The sequence below is a fragment of the Leuciscus leuciscus genome (genome assembly GCF_965113295.1).
Source record: "Leuciscus leuciscus genome assembly, chromosome: 13".
Classification (NCBI taxonomy): Eukaryota; Metazoa; Chordata; class Actinopteri; order Cypriniformes; family Leuciscidae; genus Leuciscus; species Leuciscus leuciscus.
The window spans coordinates 10,299,183-10,313,545 of record NC_138737.1 but is presented as its reverse complement, the minus strand read 5'-3'; the positions used below and the strand labels follow the sequence as shown (position 1 = coordinate 10,313,545).

At 38.7% G+C, this 14,363-nt stretch overlaps 1 protein-coding gene and 1 long non-coding RNA gene across 2 annotated transcripts in view; both read left to right on the top strand.

The window, feature by feature from the left end:
• The window catches only part of skia (v-ski avian sarcoma viral oncogene homolog a), a 67,116-nt gene that overhangs the window by 20,301 nt on the left and 32,452 nt on the right, over positions 1-14,363 (top strand). The window lies entirely within an intron of this gene.
• On the top strand, positions 4,956-13,446 carry LOC309512605. The gene is made up of 2 exons (XR_014211102.1): positions 4,956-8,029; positions 8,146-13,446. It is a non-coding gene; the product is annotated as an uncharacterized lncRNA (long non-coding RNA).

The following is a 14,363-nucleotide window of genomic DNA, read 5'->3' as shown; positions in this document are numbered from 1 at the left end:
TTTTTTCTCTCTCTCTGGCTCTTTTACCCTTTTAGTCTCCTTTTATGTGCCAGAAGATAGCCCTTGCTCCTTTACTCATGCCAGTTTTGCACAGGCAGGGCTCATTTCTCCAAGTACCTTCACCAGTGTGACATTAGCCTGCATTATATAGCACTCTTCACCGTATCATCTAGCGAGAGATCTCTTCTGAGGGACAAGATGAGAGATGAAGGGCTGGGAGGGGGAAGAGGAGAGGCCTCTGTTGTCATTGAGATAGAGCCAAAACAGTTTCCTTCAGCTTCAGAAAGAGGCCCTTGTCGCTAGTCTTAGCTTATCGCTCTGCTAGCAAAGCACCTTTGGCCTCTGTGGTGATGTTTGTGCCTGTGTGGCTGCTCGTGTCGTGGGAGAGTTAAGGAAGTCTGGCACTATTTTTACAGCAGCCACTTTATTTTATTCAGTGCCTGATTGAAAATTGAAAGAAAATTGTTTAATTATTATTATTATTTATTCATTATTAATAGTCATGAAAATATATTTTAAATTCAAACTAGGCTCACTAGGAAAACATGCCTCTACCTACATTTTTGCATAACTTCAAAAATTTACTTATACAAACAATTCACTGCAGTTTCCACCTGAAATGAACACTTGAGGCAGCAAAATAAAACTTTTATTTCTTTTTACACTAATTATGATTACGGGGGCAGATTAGCGATTGATAAAGACTTATTTTCTAGCAGTTCCTTGCCCAGTACTATATTATTGCATAAAAAATAAAAAAATAAAAAAAATCTCATAGTACATGATTTGTATCTATAATATTGACTATTATACATTTTTGTGTTTGCATCACATAATCAGCTCCATATGACTTTTCTAATGTAGTAAACTTGCTCGGTAGTGCATTGCGCACTGCGCCTGCATTGTGGAATGCTCTGGTATGTTTTTATCTCTTTGAAAGTGTCGTGTATCGTGTAAGAAGCAATGTAATATAAATTTGATGAATTGTTGCCACAAGCGCATATTTCCAAAGAGCCTGGTTGTTTAAATAAAAAATCACATTGTTACCAGAGCTAAAACATTTATCTTTCTTTGTATTTTCACTCAGCCTTCTTTTAGCAAACAGTCTAGTCTACTAGCTTAGCATAGCACTAACTGGTCAAGAAAAGCTATTTTGATTACTTAGAACAGATGCACAACAATGGCATCACAACTTATCTGGACATCACAAACCCAACAGCATTTGATGAGTCAGCATATAGCTAAAGTCAAAATTCATTTTAAGACTGTTATGGCAGCTTCTACTTTACATCCCCTGCTATTTCTTACGCTCACAAGCCACTTCTCTTTTATAGAGCAAGATTGTGGGATATTACCCCATTGCATGCATTCACACTTTAAAAACCCACACACAATACATTTTTTATTTAAAAATCAAAACACAATCACAATCTGGGCACCTTTGGGATAGGCTAGTTATTTTAACCTACTATGCTTTAGGAGCACCAGTCCTAATTTTCATAATATTTAGGACAGATAGTATGCAAATCTAAATTCAGTCAGGCTCTCCACAACACCACGATCATCACGTACGAGGTGTTTGTTCTCAGAGGAAGGGTGGGACTCACAAACGAGTTAAAATGGCAATCAGAAGAAGATTAGATAATCAATAGGTTTAATCAATCGTTCTATCTAATCCATCTCAGTTGTGGCCTACCCGTGATATCACCTCCAGTCAGAGAGACCTTTCTCCAGGTCGCGACAGCAGCCGGTTCTCCGCATCTCTAAACCCCCTTAAGCCGCTTTTCAGATTATTGTCAACAACAGGTAATCAGCACCTCGTCTTGGCACGAAAGGCTTATCAACCGCAAAGTGTACATTATTCACTTTAACTGCCTTTTGTATAGGAGCATTCGCTTCTTGTTCACTGGAAGAGCATCTGTCTTAGCGTTCGACCACAGTCCCCTGAGGCTCACCTCAGCTTAGCGTGTGTAGCATTATAATCAAAGTTTTATTTCCGTTCTCATGAGTCATACGAATGATATTAAGATTTAGTTTCGGCAGCTCAGTCTGCGTTCGATGGGTTAAACACGCTGACCTGCATTGCAGACCGCAGGGATGTTTTTGTGTTTCATTACGCAGGCTTATCTGACTAGCATATAATGATTCCCCCCCCACCGCCACCACCACCACCACCACCACCTAAATATCCTAAACTAATAGCATTAGCCAGCTGTTACATGCATCTAAAGATCCAGCACAGAGATTGAGAGGCATCCTCAGACAATTCACAGAGTGAATACTTTTGGTACAAAAATATGAAGTGCTTGCCATTCAACACCCATATTCATTGATTTGAGAGAAAGAGATCCCATCATCTGAGCTCATGGTATTATAACCATAGCACATTAACAATGTATGGCAAAATTGGAGGAGCATCTTTACCCCACAATGGCCGAACCTCAGGGCTAAGATTGTTTCTCCTTATAACAAAACCCCCAGCTCACTCTCTGAAGCTCTGAAGTCTCCTAAAATCGCCTCCAAGTCTGTATCTCTTTCTTTCCCTTTTTCTCAATTTCCTTTAAACATGAGATCCTGACTCATATTCTTTTGTAATGAAGGGCATAAGGACACAGTGACGATGAAGCTTTTCCTCAGGCAGGTGTTTGCGCATGGGTCTTTGTGCGAAGGGAGGGGAGGAGAAGACAAGAGCCGTCCCACATAAATGAGGACAGACACTCTAATTGGTGATAATGGCTGAGGTAGAGAGAGTGATTCTCGCTTGGGAACAAAGCGGCCTTTATTGCCTCTGTGCATCTGACCCTTTCACACACTACAGAAACTAGAGCTGGAAAAATTTCTAGACATACTACTAAAATGTCATTTTGTTTTAAATATAGAGATATCAGGGGTTATGGATAAGTGATTCAATTTGAGAGTATATTTTATAACTTTTTTTATCATGTATATTAAAGTATATCTAGGTATGTACAATTGTAAGGACTGAGAACATTTGTCGGCTGTAGAGTATAGCTGATAAGTGGGCTTTCTGGTGGTAAATGGTTATGCATCTCCAGTCCCCCCCATCTCCATCAACTGAACCCTCATGTGCTATTAATCAGCCCAGAGAATGAAGATGACGTCAGTAGAGAGGGAGAGCAACAGAGATGGAGGGGGTAACTTCCCTGTTCTCCAGATGTGTAATAGAACTAGAGAGGGGAATAAAAGCGTGCAGTAAAAAGGATCTTGTAAAACAAAATGGACGCCTCTTTCCTCTCCTGCTCTTAACAATCTTAGATTCCCTCTTTCTCTTTAACGGAGGAGAGGCCTCCCTATCAGGAGCGCGAAAATGCTTACGGTTACAGTTTCACTGAATGCCCTGCTTTTGTCATGGTGAATTATGGGATTGCGGAAAGCTTACCACAATTTTTGCCATATTTTCTCGTAATATTTTGAACATATGGCTGATGTGTTTCCAAAAGCTTAGCAGGCTAGTCTCTATATCTTAGCTCTTGTAGTATCAGTAGAATATTATTTAGAAGTAGAGTATTATTTAGTAGGGATGCACAATATATACTGGTTACATATTGTTTATTTGCCGAATAGGAAAACAGCTTATAAATCATACTAAACGTGTAGAGGTTTGGCTATACTTGTGAGGGCCACATGTCCTAATTTATAAAGTGAAATATTATGACAACCAACTAGTGATGACATTTTACTGGTTCTCACTAGTTAAAAGGCTTATAAATTGGCTCAAACTGTTTTTTTATTTAAATTTTGTATTTTGCATGTTTCTGTGATGGGTAGGTTTAGGGCTGGGTTTGAGTTAGGTGATAGAAAATATAACCTGATATAAAATCAACGGAAGTCAATGCAATGTCCTCACTAATATAGTGAAACAAACATGTGTGTTTGTGTATATATGAACTGTTCTTCAAACAACCTTTGCCCTTTGACGGTCTACAAAACCTCTAAAGAAGACACTCTCTGATTATCTGGTTCTCCTTCATTCTTCTTTCCAACCATCCGTGGCCTATTTCCGCTTTACCTTTCATTCCCTCCCTCTGTAGTTCCTGCCATAGGGTAGTTGACGCCCTGTGTTTCAACCTGACCTGAGACTGACCCGGGCCAGGGGCCGTTAGCAAGCCCGCACTCATTAGGCTGCATTTGGCGTCATTAAGTTGATTTGTCTTTGCTGATCACTTTTCAAGATAGCACTTAAAGTGGCTGGCTGTTATTCTTAAAAGGGCTCCAGACTGCCCCTCCTAAACTTTACAGTGTGAAGGGTTATAAACCCAAATGGGTGTGAGCCGTTACGTGGCGCGGTCGTGGGTTCGCGACCTCACCAAAACAAGCACAGGTCTGTCTCAGCTGCACTGATTGGATGGTAGCTCATAATGAAAGGATGAAGACGTTTGGTCACCTTTAGTACTTCAACTGTCCTGAAAATAAAAGTGCAAGAATTTGATCTACCAAAGACATCCTCAGTTTCGCCAACAGCATGTTTTGTCTCTCACAGATTTTACGTAGCACTTTTCCTTTTTGCTTTTTAACAATGTTGTTGTTGTGCCACTGTCTCTTTTCTCTATCTGTGCCTTGAGGTCTTGAATGCCCGGTTTATGTGACCAGGGTCAAGCGGTCATTCTTAACAGAGGCTCAGGCTAGTTCACAGGCATAATGTGGGTTCCATAACATCTGGCAACCATAAAGTGGCATGGCCGCCTAACCTTTGGTCTTAATAGGGGTGAGGGGGGGTCCTTCAAAATGTATGACCATCATCTCAAGGTCATACAACCTTTGTGTGCAATACAGTTAAACACTGTGGTGTTTATATCTGAGTTTGTACGTGCAAGGGATTGTCAAAGCGGTCACAAGAGGAATCTGTAGAAAATTTTAGAGAAAACAAAAAACAAAATGTACATAATAAAAAAAGTACATGTCATATATATATATATATATATATATATATATATATATATATATATATATATATATATATATATATATTAGTCAAAATAATTTGACTTATCAGTTAATATTTTTAAAATAATATTATACATTATATTTAGAAGACTGGATGTGTGTGTGTGTGTGTGTGTGTGTGTGTGTGTGTGTGTATGTGTGTGTGTATATTTGTGAGAATCACAAATTCTTGTTTCAAATAGAGATCACAATCCTCCCACGATTCTGAACCAACCCTTAACAAAATAATGTAATTTACTAGAGGTTCTGACAAAATGTTAATTGCTGTAGTATATTTAAACATAGCGAAACGTTGTCATATAAAATAGTGTGGGTGTTTGAATCAAGATTCTGATCTTTTAACGATTATTCGTGCAGCATATATATGCAAAAATATATATTTTTTGACTAATTTAAATAATAATTTAAATAATAAACAACACATTGTCTTTATTGCCATCACAACATATTTAAAAATCCTGGCATAGACTACTTCCCATGTTTATCTTAAAAACAATTGGTGAAAGTGTCAAAAATGACAGCAACAAATTGCTAATCATGAGTAAAACACTTCCTCTCGAGGTCTCGCGTGTTTCAGAAAGTCTTTTGAGAAGTTGAGAAGAGTCAGAGTGAGGGTGAGGGTGTTCTGAGACTGTTCTCAGTTCGAGTGAGAGTTTTGTTGGTTGACACTTTCGACAGATGCTTCACGAAAACAGCATTCTGGGCCTAATGTATGTACTTGCGTCTTCCTCTTTCCATTCTCAGTTCTTATTCGCCTCATTTTTGTGTCTTTTCTCCTCTCTGAACTTTGCGCTCGTACAGAACTAGAGTCAGACCAGGCTTTCAGATGCGGCCCGGACGATAAGGTAGTGAGAAAGGAAATGTGCTTGCTTTCTCAGATGGGCTTTAGCTAAACTAGGCGTTCACAGTTAGTGACTAGGGGTTTAAAGGTTAAAGAAAGATAAACACAACAGAGCCCCCTATCACCACTTATGTATGCCGGCAATGTGTCCCACCAGGGATAGTGAGACTACATTTTATACAGTGATAAGGGTCTTGGAGCTATGAGGGAAAAAAGAGAGAAATAAACTTGGGAAGTTTATACACAAAGCAAGAGAAAAGAAAGCCTAGCCCCCCAGCTAGCACCGAGACCTCTTGGCGGGCGACCTAGCCTGCTGAGAAACAGAAAGAAGAGCACAGGGAAAAGAGGGGGAAAGAGAAAAAGAAGTCAAGAACTATCATCTCTCACTCTTTGTCTGTTGGGTTGATCCCTTTTCAGATGAAAACGTGCCACTTTTCAGTCAGTCTGAGTTATGTTAAATAAGGAACATTAGCCAAAGCAATCCTGTTAACAGCATCGGTATTGAAAAAGAGGGGAAGACAATCTTCTTAAGTGATTAATCTCCATGAGAAAGTGGCGTCTTTGAAGAGAATCATCCACCTTAAAATTTCAGCTGATCTGTCTGCACCCCATCCGTCGGCAGATATTCACAGTTTATCCCTCAAAGAGGGTAATGCGTTTCTTTCCTGGCTACTAAAGCAAACATATCTGTCAACTGAGAATGTAACATAAACTGATACGCCATAATTCTTCGGTGACCCATTTTAATTTGCAAGGATTGAGCCTCCACCAGCATGAGATGAGGAACGGAGTCTGCGAAATACCTTAGAATTAGTCAGTACAATTAGTGAGATATCATTTTAGTATTATACAATTTTAAATGAATTAAAGTTTTGCTTAATGTAATAATCAAAGTAAATATAATCATTTTGAAGATCATCATCCTATTCGGAGGTCTGTGGTGTTTTTCAAAAAGTTTGAAAAGGCCTGATTTAGACAACTGTAGTGTTTAAAGGTATAAACAGGTTTACTGAACAGGGTTGGCTTTAAACTTCTATTGTGTGTTGCAATAGTGATTTTTGCTTTAAAAAAGAAATATGTTTTTTACATTTTTTTATTCTTTGTCAAAAGTAACACAAAAAAGCTAGCTTTCAGGATTTAGGAGCTTCAACACTTTTCTCTCTCCCCCCTTTCCCATTTATCCTCCTTTTCTCTCTCTCTCTCTCTTTCTCTCTCTCTCTCTCTCTCTCTCTCTCTGTTGAATAACGGTGAATGATGATCGTTTGTGGATGTCTGAAGTAGGACGTAATGAGGGGGTGAGGTGAGAAAACCAAACAGATTTGCTAAGGCTTCCCCTTATGCATGCATGCAATTCTTATGTGAGCATGCGAGTGTGTCTATTTGTAAAGGTCCCACTTGAGTTCCACTCAAGCCATGAGGTTCTCGTTAGCTTAGCGTTAGTGTTAGCGCAGTATTTGCCTTCAGCACAAATACAACGTGCGGTGTTGCTCAAAGAACAGCTTAGTTAGGCAAGGTTTGGTTTTGCACTTTGAAGATTAGTAAATCACTTTTGCTATCAGTACTATTTTTGCTCTTATCTGACCACACTAAATACACATCACTCATGCGGCTTAGCCTAGCAGAAGACCACAATTCAATTATGGTCTTCTGTGGATTTGTAGAATTTGAAATAAGATATTGAGACATGAAATTTCTGATAAAATATGTCTTTCAAAAAATCTCTCAAAGACAAGCTGTGTGCCATTTTGAGCTGTGTGCCATTTATTTTATGTGTGCAACAAATCTTCGAAAAAGTGTGTGTGTGTAATTGGTGGTTTTCTGGGGTAGAGGGGGGAACAGACGGCGGGTTTATGGGCTGAAATTCTCTGTTATAACTACCTCTAATGAGCTCCGCTGTATTGCCCTCCGCCACTTACACGGAGAGAAAAGAGAGAGGGAGCGACAAAGAGAGAGACAGAAAGAAAGATCGAGCGAGATCAGCAAATAGGTTCTTCTGAAAGACTTGCAGAGGTCTTCCTTTTCACAAGCTCTGTGTGTTTTGTGTGTGTTTATGTGGCAGTACGCAGGCTTGTGGTTTTGTGTGGGCGGAATTTGTTTTCTTTTTTTTATTGCAAACTAAAATGTACTTGCTTAACAGAGTCAGGCTTCAGGCTGTCTTCCTTCGTTTGAACTTCAGAGATACTGTTTTTTTCCCTATAAAACATGCACAGAATAAGTGAAATTGTATGTGTTTTGCAATTTGGGGGGTTGTGCTATCTTGAACTAACTAACTTACTAACTTTCTCTGTTTTTTTTCTTATCTTTTTCATGTTTCTGGACCTGCTTTCTACCATTTAAAGGTAAGTGTCATTCATTTTTCTGATACAAACTGTCTGGTAAGTTGTAAATATGGAGATGCATGCATGTGGGTGTGTTAGACCTAAGCAAGGGAGGATCTGGGTAAAATGGTTTTGCGGTAGCGGCTTTTGCAGTGCACATATACGTGTACACACACACACAAACACACACACACACAAACACACACACAAACTTAGAAAATGTAGTGAAACTGCAGGCCAACGTGGCTTTAAGATAGACCGAGACACACACCACACTGACTGCTACCGCGGCCGAGACGGTTTACCACCCGACACAGTCTTATCGGAAAGGTACACAACAGTACAGCTCGCTACGGTTTTGGCTCTTGGATTCTTTGTGGGGAAACCAAACCCAAAAAAATATTTCTTTTTAAAGACAATGAGATTCAAAATAATAGGGTTACTGTAAGAAAATATTTTCAGAGTTCAAGCGCTATAGTCAGCATTTGCGTCTTGATGTGAATTACCACAGAAAATAATTAACTTGTGCTTTCACATTGTCTGAAAGTTATATACAGTTTTTCAATTTTTGTTTTACTATGTAATTGCATTGGTAAATCTAAATAAAAATAATAAGGATTATGAATAATTAATAATAATATTGATGATGATGATGATTACTACTACTACTACTACTACTACTACATTAACATTTAATATAATAGTATTATTTAAATTATTAAATAAAATGTTATTAAGTAATATTATTTATTATAATTTTTTTTATGTAATATTTTGAAAGAACATCATATTTTTGCTTTTTAACTTCCATGGTAATTTAGAATTGTGATTTTTAAATAAAAATAAAAATAATATTTTTTTTGGTAATTGTATGGCATAAATGCTATTGCTATAGCCTTTCTTGAATCTGCACATTCCTTTTAAAGGTCAAATTGATTTGTAAGGTTCATGAAGGGCCGAACTGAAAGGGAAGTGAGTGTGCTACGTGTGTGCACAGTATCACATGCCTTCAAAAATCATTCTGCTGAGCATTTTCATCAGAAAGCAGGGCTAAAACATGAACGATGGGGGGAGCGAACACACTACTAAGTGGACATTTGATAAGGCCACTCTTCCTTCAGTAAATCTATTACCCCTTGAAAGTCTCTGGGCTTAATGTGTGGGGCTAAATCATGTGAATCATCATCTAGGCCAGGAAGAGCCACAAAACTCTCTTACTACATCACATAATTGCTTTCTCTCTACTCTCTATCCTTGACTTTTTCCCCCCTTTCATCACCATTCAGCAAGTGTACAGTGAAGCTGACTTCTGTTGTGATGGTGATGCCTGGAATGTGAAGGAATTAAAAAAAGAGCTGACGGTAGTTTGTGGAGGAGTGTGTGTGTGTGTGCGCGTGTGTGTGTGTGTGTGTGAAAGAGGTAGGCACACCCTTGTGGGTTTCTGTATCTCTCAGCTCTCATTAAACTTTAATGGCTTCCTCTCCTGGCTGGCACGAGGCTCCACTTTTCACTCAGCGAGCAGGAAAAAAGCCTGAAAGAGCGAGCGAGTGAGAGAGATGCAAGTGTGCATACTGAGCAGGTAGATCAGAGCGAAGGACAGGAAGGACTAATGCTGACAGTCTCAGCACATGCTAGTGTCTGGCTGCGGAGAGCAGCGTCTGCTTCTGCAGAGCGAGACAACGCTGATTCAGCTGAGGCCACGCTTTTCAACAGGCACCTCGTATAGTTTTTGCACTTTCAGCAGTGATGTATGCAACTACGCTCAAATTATAGACGTCATTCAAGGCTGCAATGGTTAGCAAGTGCTTTGAAGGTTTAAATCCAACTCTCATTATGTCTTGATCATATTCTCTTTAAAGTTAAGGTGTGTGTCCAAGCAGTTGCCTTGTAGTCATTGATTTGGGTTCAATTTAGGTTTGAGTACTGGCATTAATTATCTCTATCTATAGACCTTATCTAGCCCCGCCCCTTTTCCCAGCTCTGCGCTCGTTGTGTTCTGTCTTCCGATTTGTATTTCCACAGCATGAAGGTGAGATTTTACGGATTTATGAGTGAGCCGCTCATTTTAAAATCTTCCCGGTCTACTTTCATTTGTTATGACATCGGCTTCAAACATTACATTGCCCATGATAACTTTTGTTAACTCTACAGTAAGTAAATCCACTTCACCAGCTAATTACTCTTCGACAGCGATGCCATAGAAATATACAGAGCTACCGCAAAAATGGAAGTTCAAACTAAATTATACTAAAGATGGCTGCGTGCTTGTTTATCTGGCACATAAGGTCTATACTATCTATAAAACAAGGCAAATGGCTAAAAGAGTAAATAATAAAAGTACAGTGTGGAATCACTAGTGCCACTAAATGGAATTACAAAAGTACTGACTGTTTTCAAACAGGTTTTTTGAACACTCCACCCAATGGTCAGACAAAGAAATAGTCACCGCTCCTAAACTCACATAACTGGTTGAACCATTGTTGCTATATTGTTAGGATGACCTGTGTTGTTATTGTTAACTAAAACTAAAACTATTCAATTGTAAATATAGACTATATAAAATTACTAAAACAAACTAAGATTAAAATGAAAACTGAAAATATAAAAATGCAAGTTAATTCAAATTATTAATAAATACTCTAATAGTATAAATTATACTAAAATAAACAAAAAATGTTTTGAAACATTGTTTACACTTGTGTTAAATTGATACTGGAGAAAGTATTTAAACACATTTCACCTTTAAGAGAAAGAAACTCACTGTCCTTCTTTTCTCATAAAGAAAGTCACGCTGCTGTGATTCCATCTTTATTGCAGAACTTTACAAGCCATCTTGGCTTCTGTGATAGCGTCACCTGAAAGACCTACAGTTTTTCTGCCCAGCTCTCGTCAGCCTTATATCCTCTCTGGCCAGTCATTCTGTTTAAAGAGAGAGAGAGGAATGTGGGGAAATGAGGAATAAAAAAAGAGGGAGAGAAGAATGGTGCTCTGTGTTCCTGGTTAGCGGCGACCATAACTGAAGTGAACTAAGACCAGAAAAAAAACGGTGCCTGTCACTTTAAGAGCCAAAACAGGCTTGTCTGCAGTAACTCTGCAGAGAGAGAAAGAGAAGATGGAACATCTGTAGTCTGGGCCTATAGCCTTCTGGCTAGACTGCTGAAACTTATTGACTTCCTGTGTGTGAGTGTGTGTGTGTGTGTGTGTGCGTGTGTGAGAGAGAGAGAGAGAGAGAGAGAGAGAGAGAGAGAGAGTATGTTGGCTTAATTCCAATGCCATTTTTTTTCAATGACCTTGCTTGCAAATTGCATAGAGACCTTCATAAGTGAAAATTTGAGAGGAAAGAGACAATTTTACATTGTTAGAAACACTTTATTTTAATATACTTCACATGATATTGAGTCTATGTTATAATGATGTTGTGTTCACAGCTGCGTGAAGCCAATATTGCTGATATTACATGCAGGCCTTCTTCCCTCATTTCTGTCTTCCATTTCTTACACACATACTCATGTTTACATAGCTATCTACATGTGGAAATGCAATAGATTGCTATTGTTGATATGTAAAGCTAAATAACAAATAAATAGACACCTAACACTCGCATAGAAGTCCCATACATTTTTTTAAAGGGCCTTACAAGGTTTTTGACAAACGTTTTTTACTAAAGTTTTGCTACCACTTGATATATTCTAAAATAGATATTTGCACTTGTTTTTTGTTTTGTTTTTTTATAATACATTTTTTGTTATCCTTTTATTTTTGATACATTTTTAATGACATATTGACATATTCTAACAGATCCTTGTTACCTTTCGCATAATTCACCGTGTCATTGTTCATTGAATAAACATCCTCCATTAAGTAACTTGTTGACGATTGAGCGCTCTCATCACTCTCAAGTGCGCATTGGCGGTTGTGAGTTGTTGTCTTGAGCATGTGTCCAATGAGATAATTAGACCTGATTGCTCAGTGTTTATTCAGGGACTACACAGAGAATGACTATGTTGTCAGGAGCTGTTTTGTCATGCATATACACATACATACACAACGATTAAGTTGTACTGACCCTGCTGACTGCTGAACAGACATGATAGCGTGTAAGGGGCCGTTCATATACCACCTGAGCTTTTTCACTTGCACAGAGCTTCATCGGTGCATTTGAGTATGGCTTATTACTGCTCAACCCAGCTCAGGCTGTAAAATGTTATAAAAGACTTTAAACACACAATACACGTGCTGTAGGCTCACACGGTAACTGGTGGGGAGGGGTGCACTTGTTTGAAGCATGTGCAGTATGAAGACATGTGGAGCGTAAAGGGCAGAGAAGTCTGGCATTACCCACAATCCCCCACACCCCACACTCACCCCCACCTGAGCGCCACCTGCTCCTCTGTCTGTCCTCGCACTGCAGTCAAAATGCGCAGAGACCCCCCACCGCATGGCTGGCATTTGCTCTCTCCCACATGCACAAACGCACTGTCCTCCTCCTCGGCAGTCACAACACATTGTGACCCCCTGCACCTCCCCTGGCATGGGAATGTATACACACACATACACACACTGTACAAAGCGAGAAAAGCACATACCCAACCTTTTCTGTCTCTGACCCAAAGACCCCTTTTTTATCTGCGCTTTCTCTTAGCATGAAGCCCATTCTTTAACAGGGCACCCTCATTTATATTTTAGAACATGAGTAAATTATAACAGTACAAAAATGTCTAGACAGCCCATATGGCAAAAATAATATTGTTAATATAGATTGCATGCATATATCTTTGATTGTCTATGTAATATTTATATTTATAGTTAAAAATGCTTTTTACATTTTTGTAAATTTTGGGTCCCTTGAAGTACATTTTGAATGAAATGTCAATTTTGTCAGTAACCACCCTTATCAAAACAGTTTTTTCCCCTTTCCATGTAACTTCAGTTTGTTTCAAACATTAAAGTAACAAAGTCAGAAAACATCCCTTTTAAACGAAGGCCAAGTTGAAATGCTGTTTACCAAGAGAGAACTTGTAAAAAAAAAAAGGAAAAAAAGAAAAGAGAGAGGCGACTCTGTTAAAGAGTAAAGAACCCATCAGGAAAGCTTTACAGGCTTTTATCCTTTCACATCCTACTTTAAACAGGAAATGGCTTAGACAAAATGGCTTGACGTTTTTCTCGCTTCCATATTGGGTGTTGATATATGTTTCCCTTTTTCTGCTGATCTCAGGCCAGTTTTTCCCAGAAGAATGTTTGATGTGATGTAAGTGAATGGATGGAAAATAAAAACAGGAATGAGCACACACACACACACACACACACACACACACACACACACACACACACACACACACACACACACACACACACACACACACACACACACACACACAAGTGTTGTAACATAGCAGGCCAATTTTATGCACATCAAATTATTATTCCAATGCTGACGTATGATTGAAATGTGTTAAATCAGGTATAATATCAAAACAAAGCATTCAAATAGCGAACGGCCTTGGTTTGTAGAGCTCTAGCACGAGTTCAGGCTGAGTGAGTGGCGTCTTTGGGAGCAGATGCAAAAGAATGAGCTCATTGTTTATGGTTGAAACCTGGTGCAAATCTTCCCCCTAAAACGCTCACAGCTGCCCAACTGCTGTTCAGAGAACTGCTGGCACAAGAACGCTCCAGCCAATGCCTTGAGAGATTAAGATGTCTGCCATCAGGGCACAGGCAATCTTTTGCATTAGAGCATGTGGTCATGTAGGGCACTGCTTTGGCTGGTTGACTTCAGCAGCAGTGTGCTCATTTGTTTGCGTTCGTTGGCTTTGACCCGAGGGCTTTGTTCACACCGCACATAAATCAGATTTGGGTTTCAAATCCAATCTTTAAATATTATAATATTGTAAGTGATGAAATCTGATCTGTTTGTTCTGTGTGCTCGGTATATGCTATCAGGACATTTGGTCTCTGCCTTTGATTAGACCGTTTACATTCAAAATCAGATTTCAAACAAAATCTGCATATGAATGTGATTTTTCAATTCGGTTAAAATAGATTTCATGTTTTGTTGCAGTGTTATTTTAGTAGGCTATTCTTTGTGTAATATAGTATTTTCTTTTTATATTTTCAGTTTTCGTCATTTCTTTTTGTTCTTTTGTCATTTTTATTAGTTTTTTTTTTACTTTTCTATTTATAGCTTTAATGTTATTTTTATTTCTGTTTTAGTCATTTTAGTAAACTTATTTTAGTTAGAT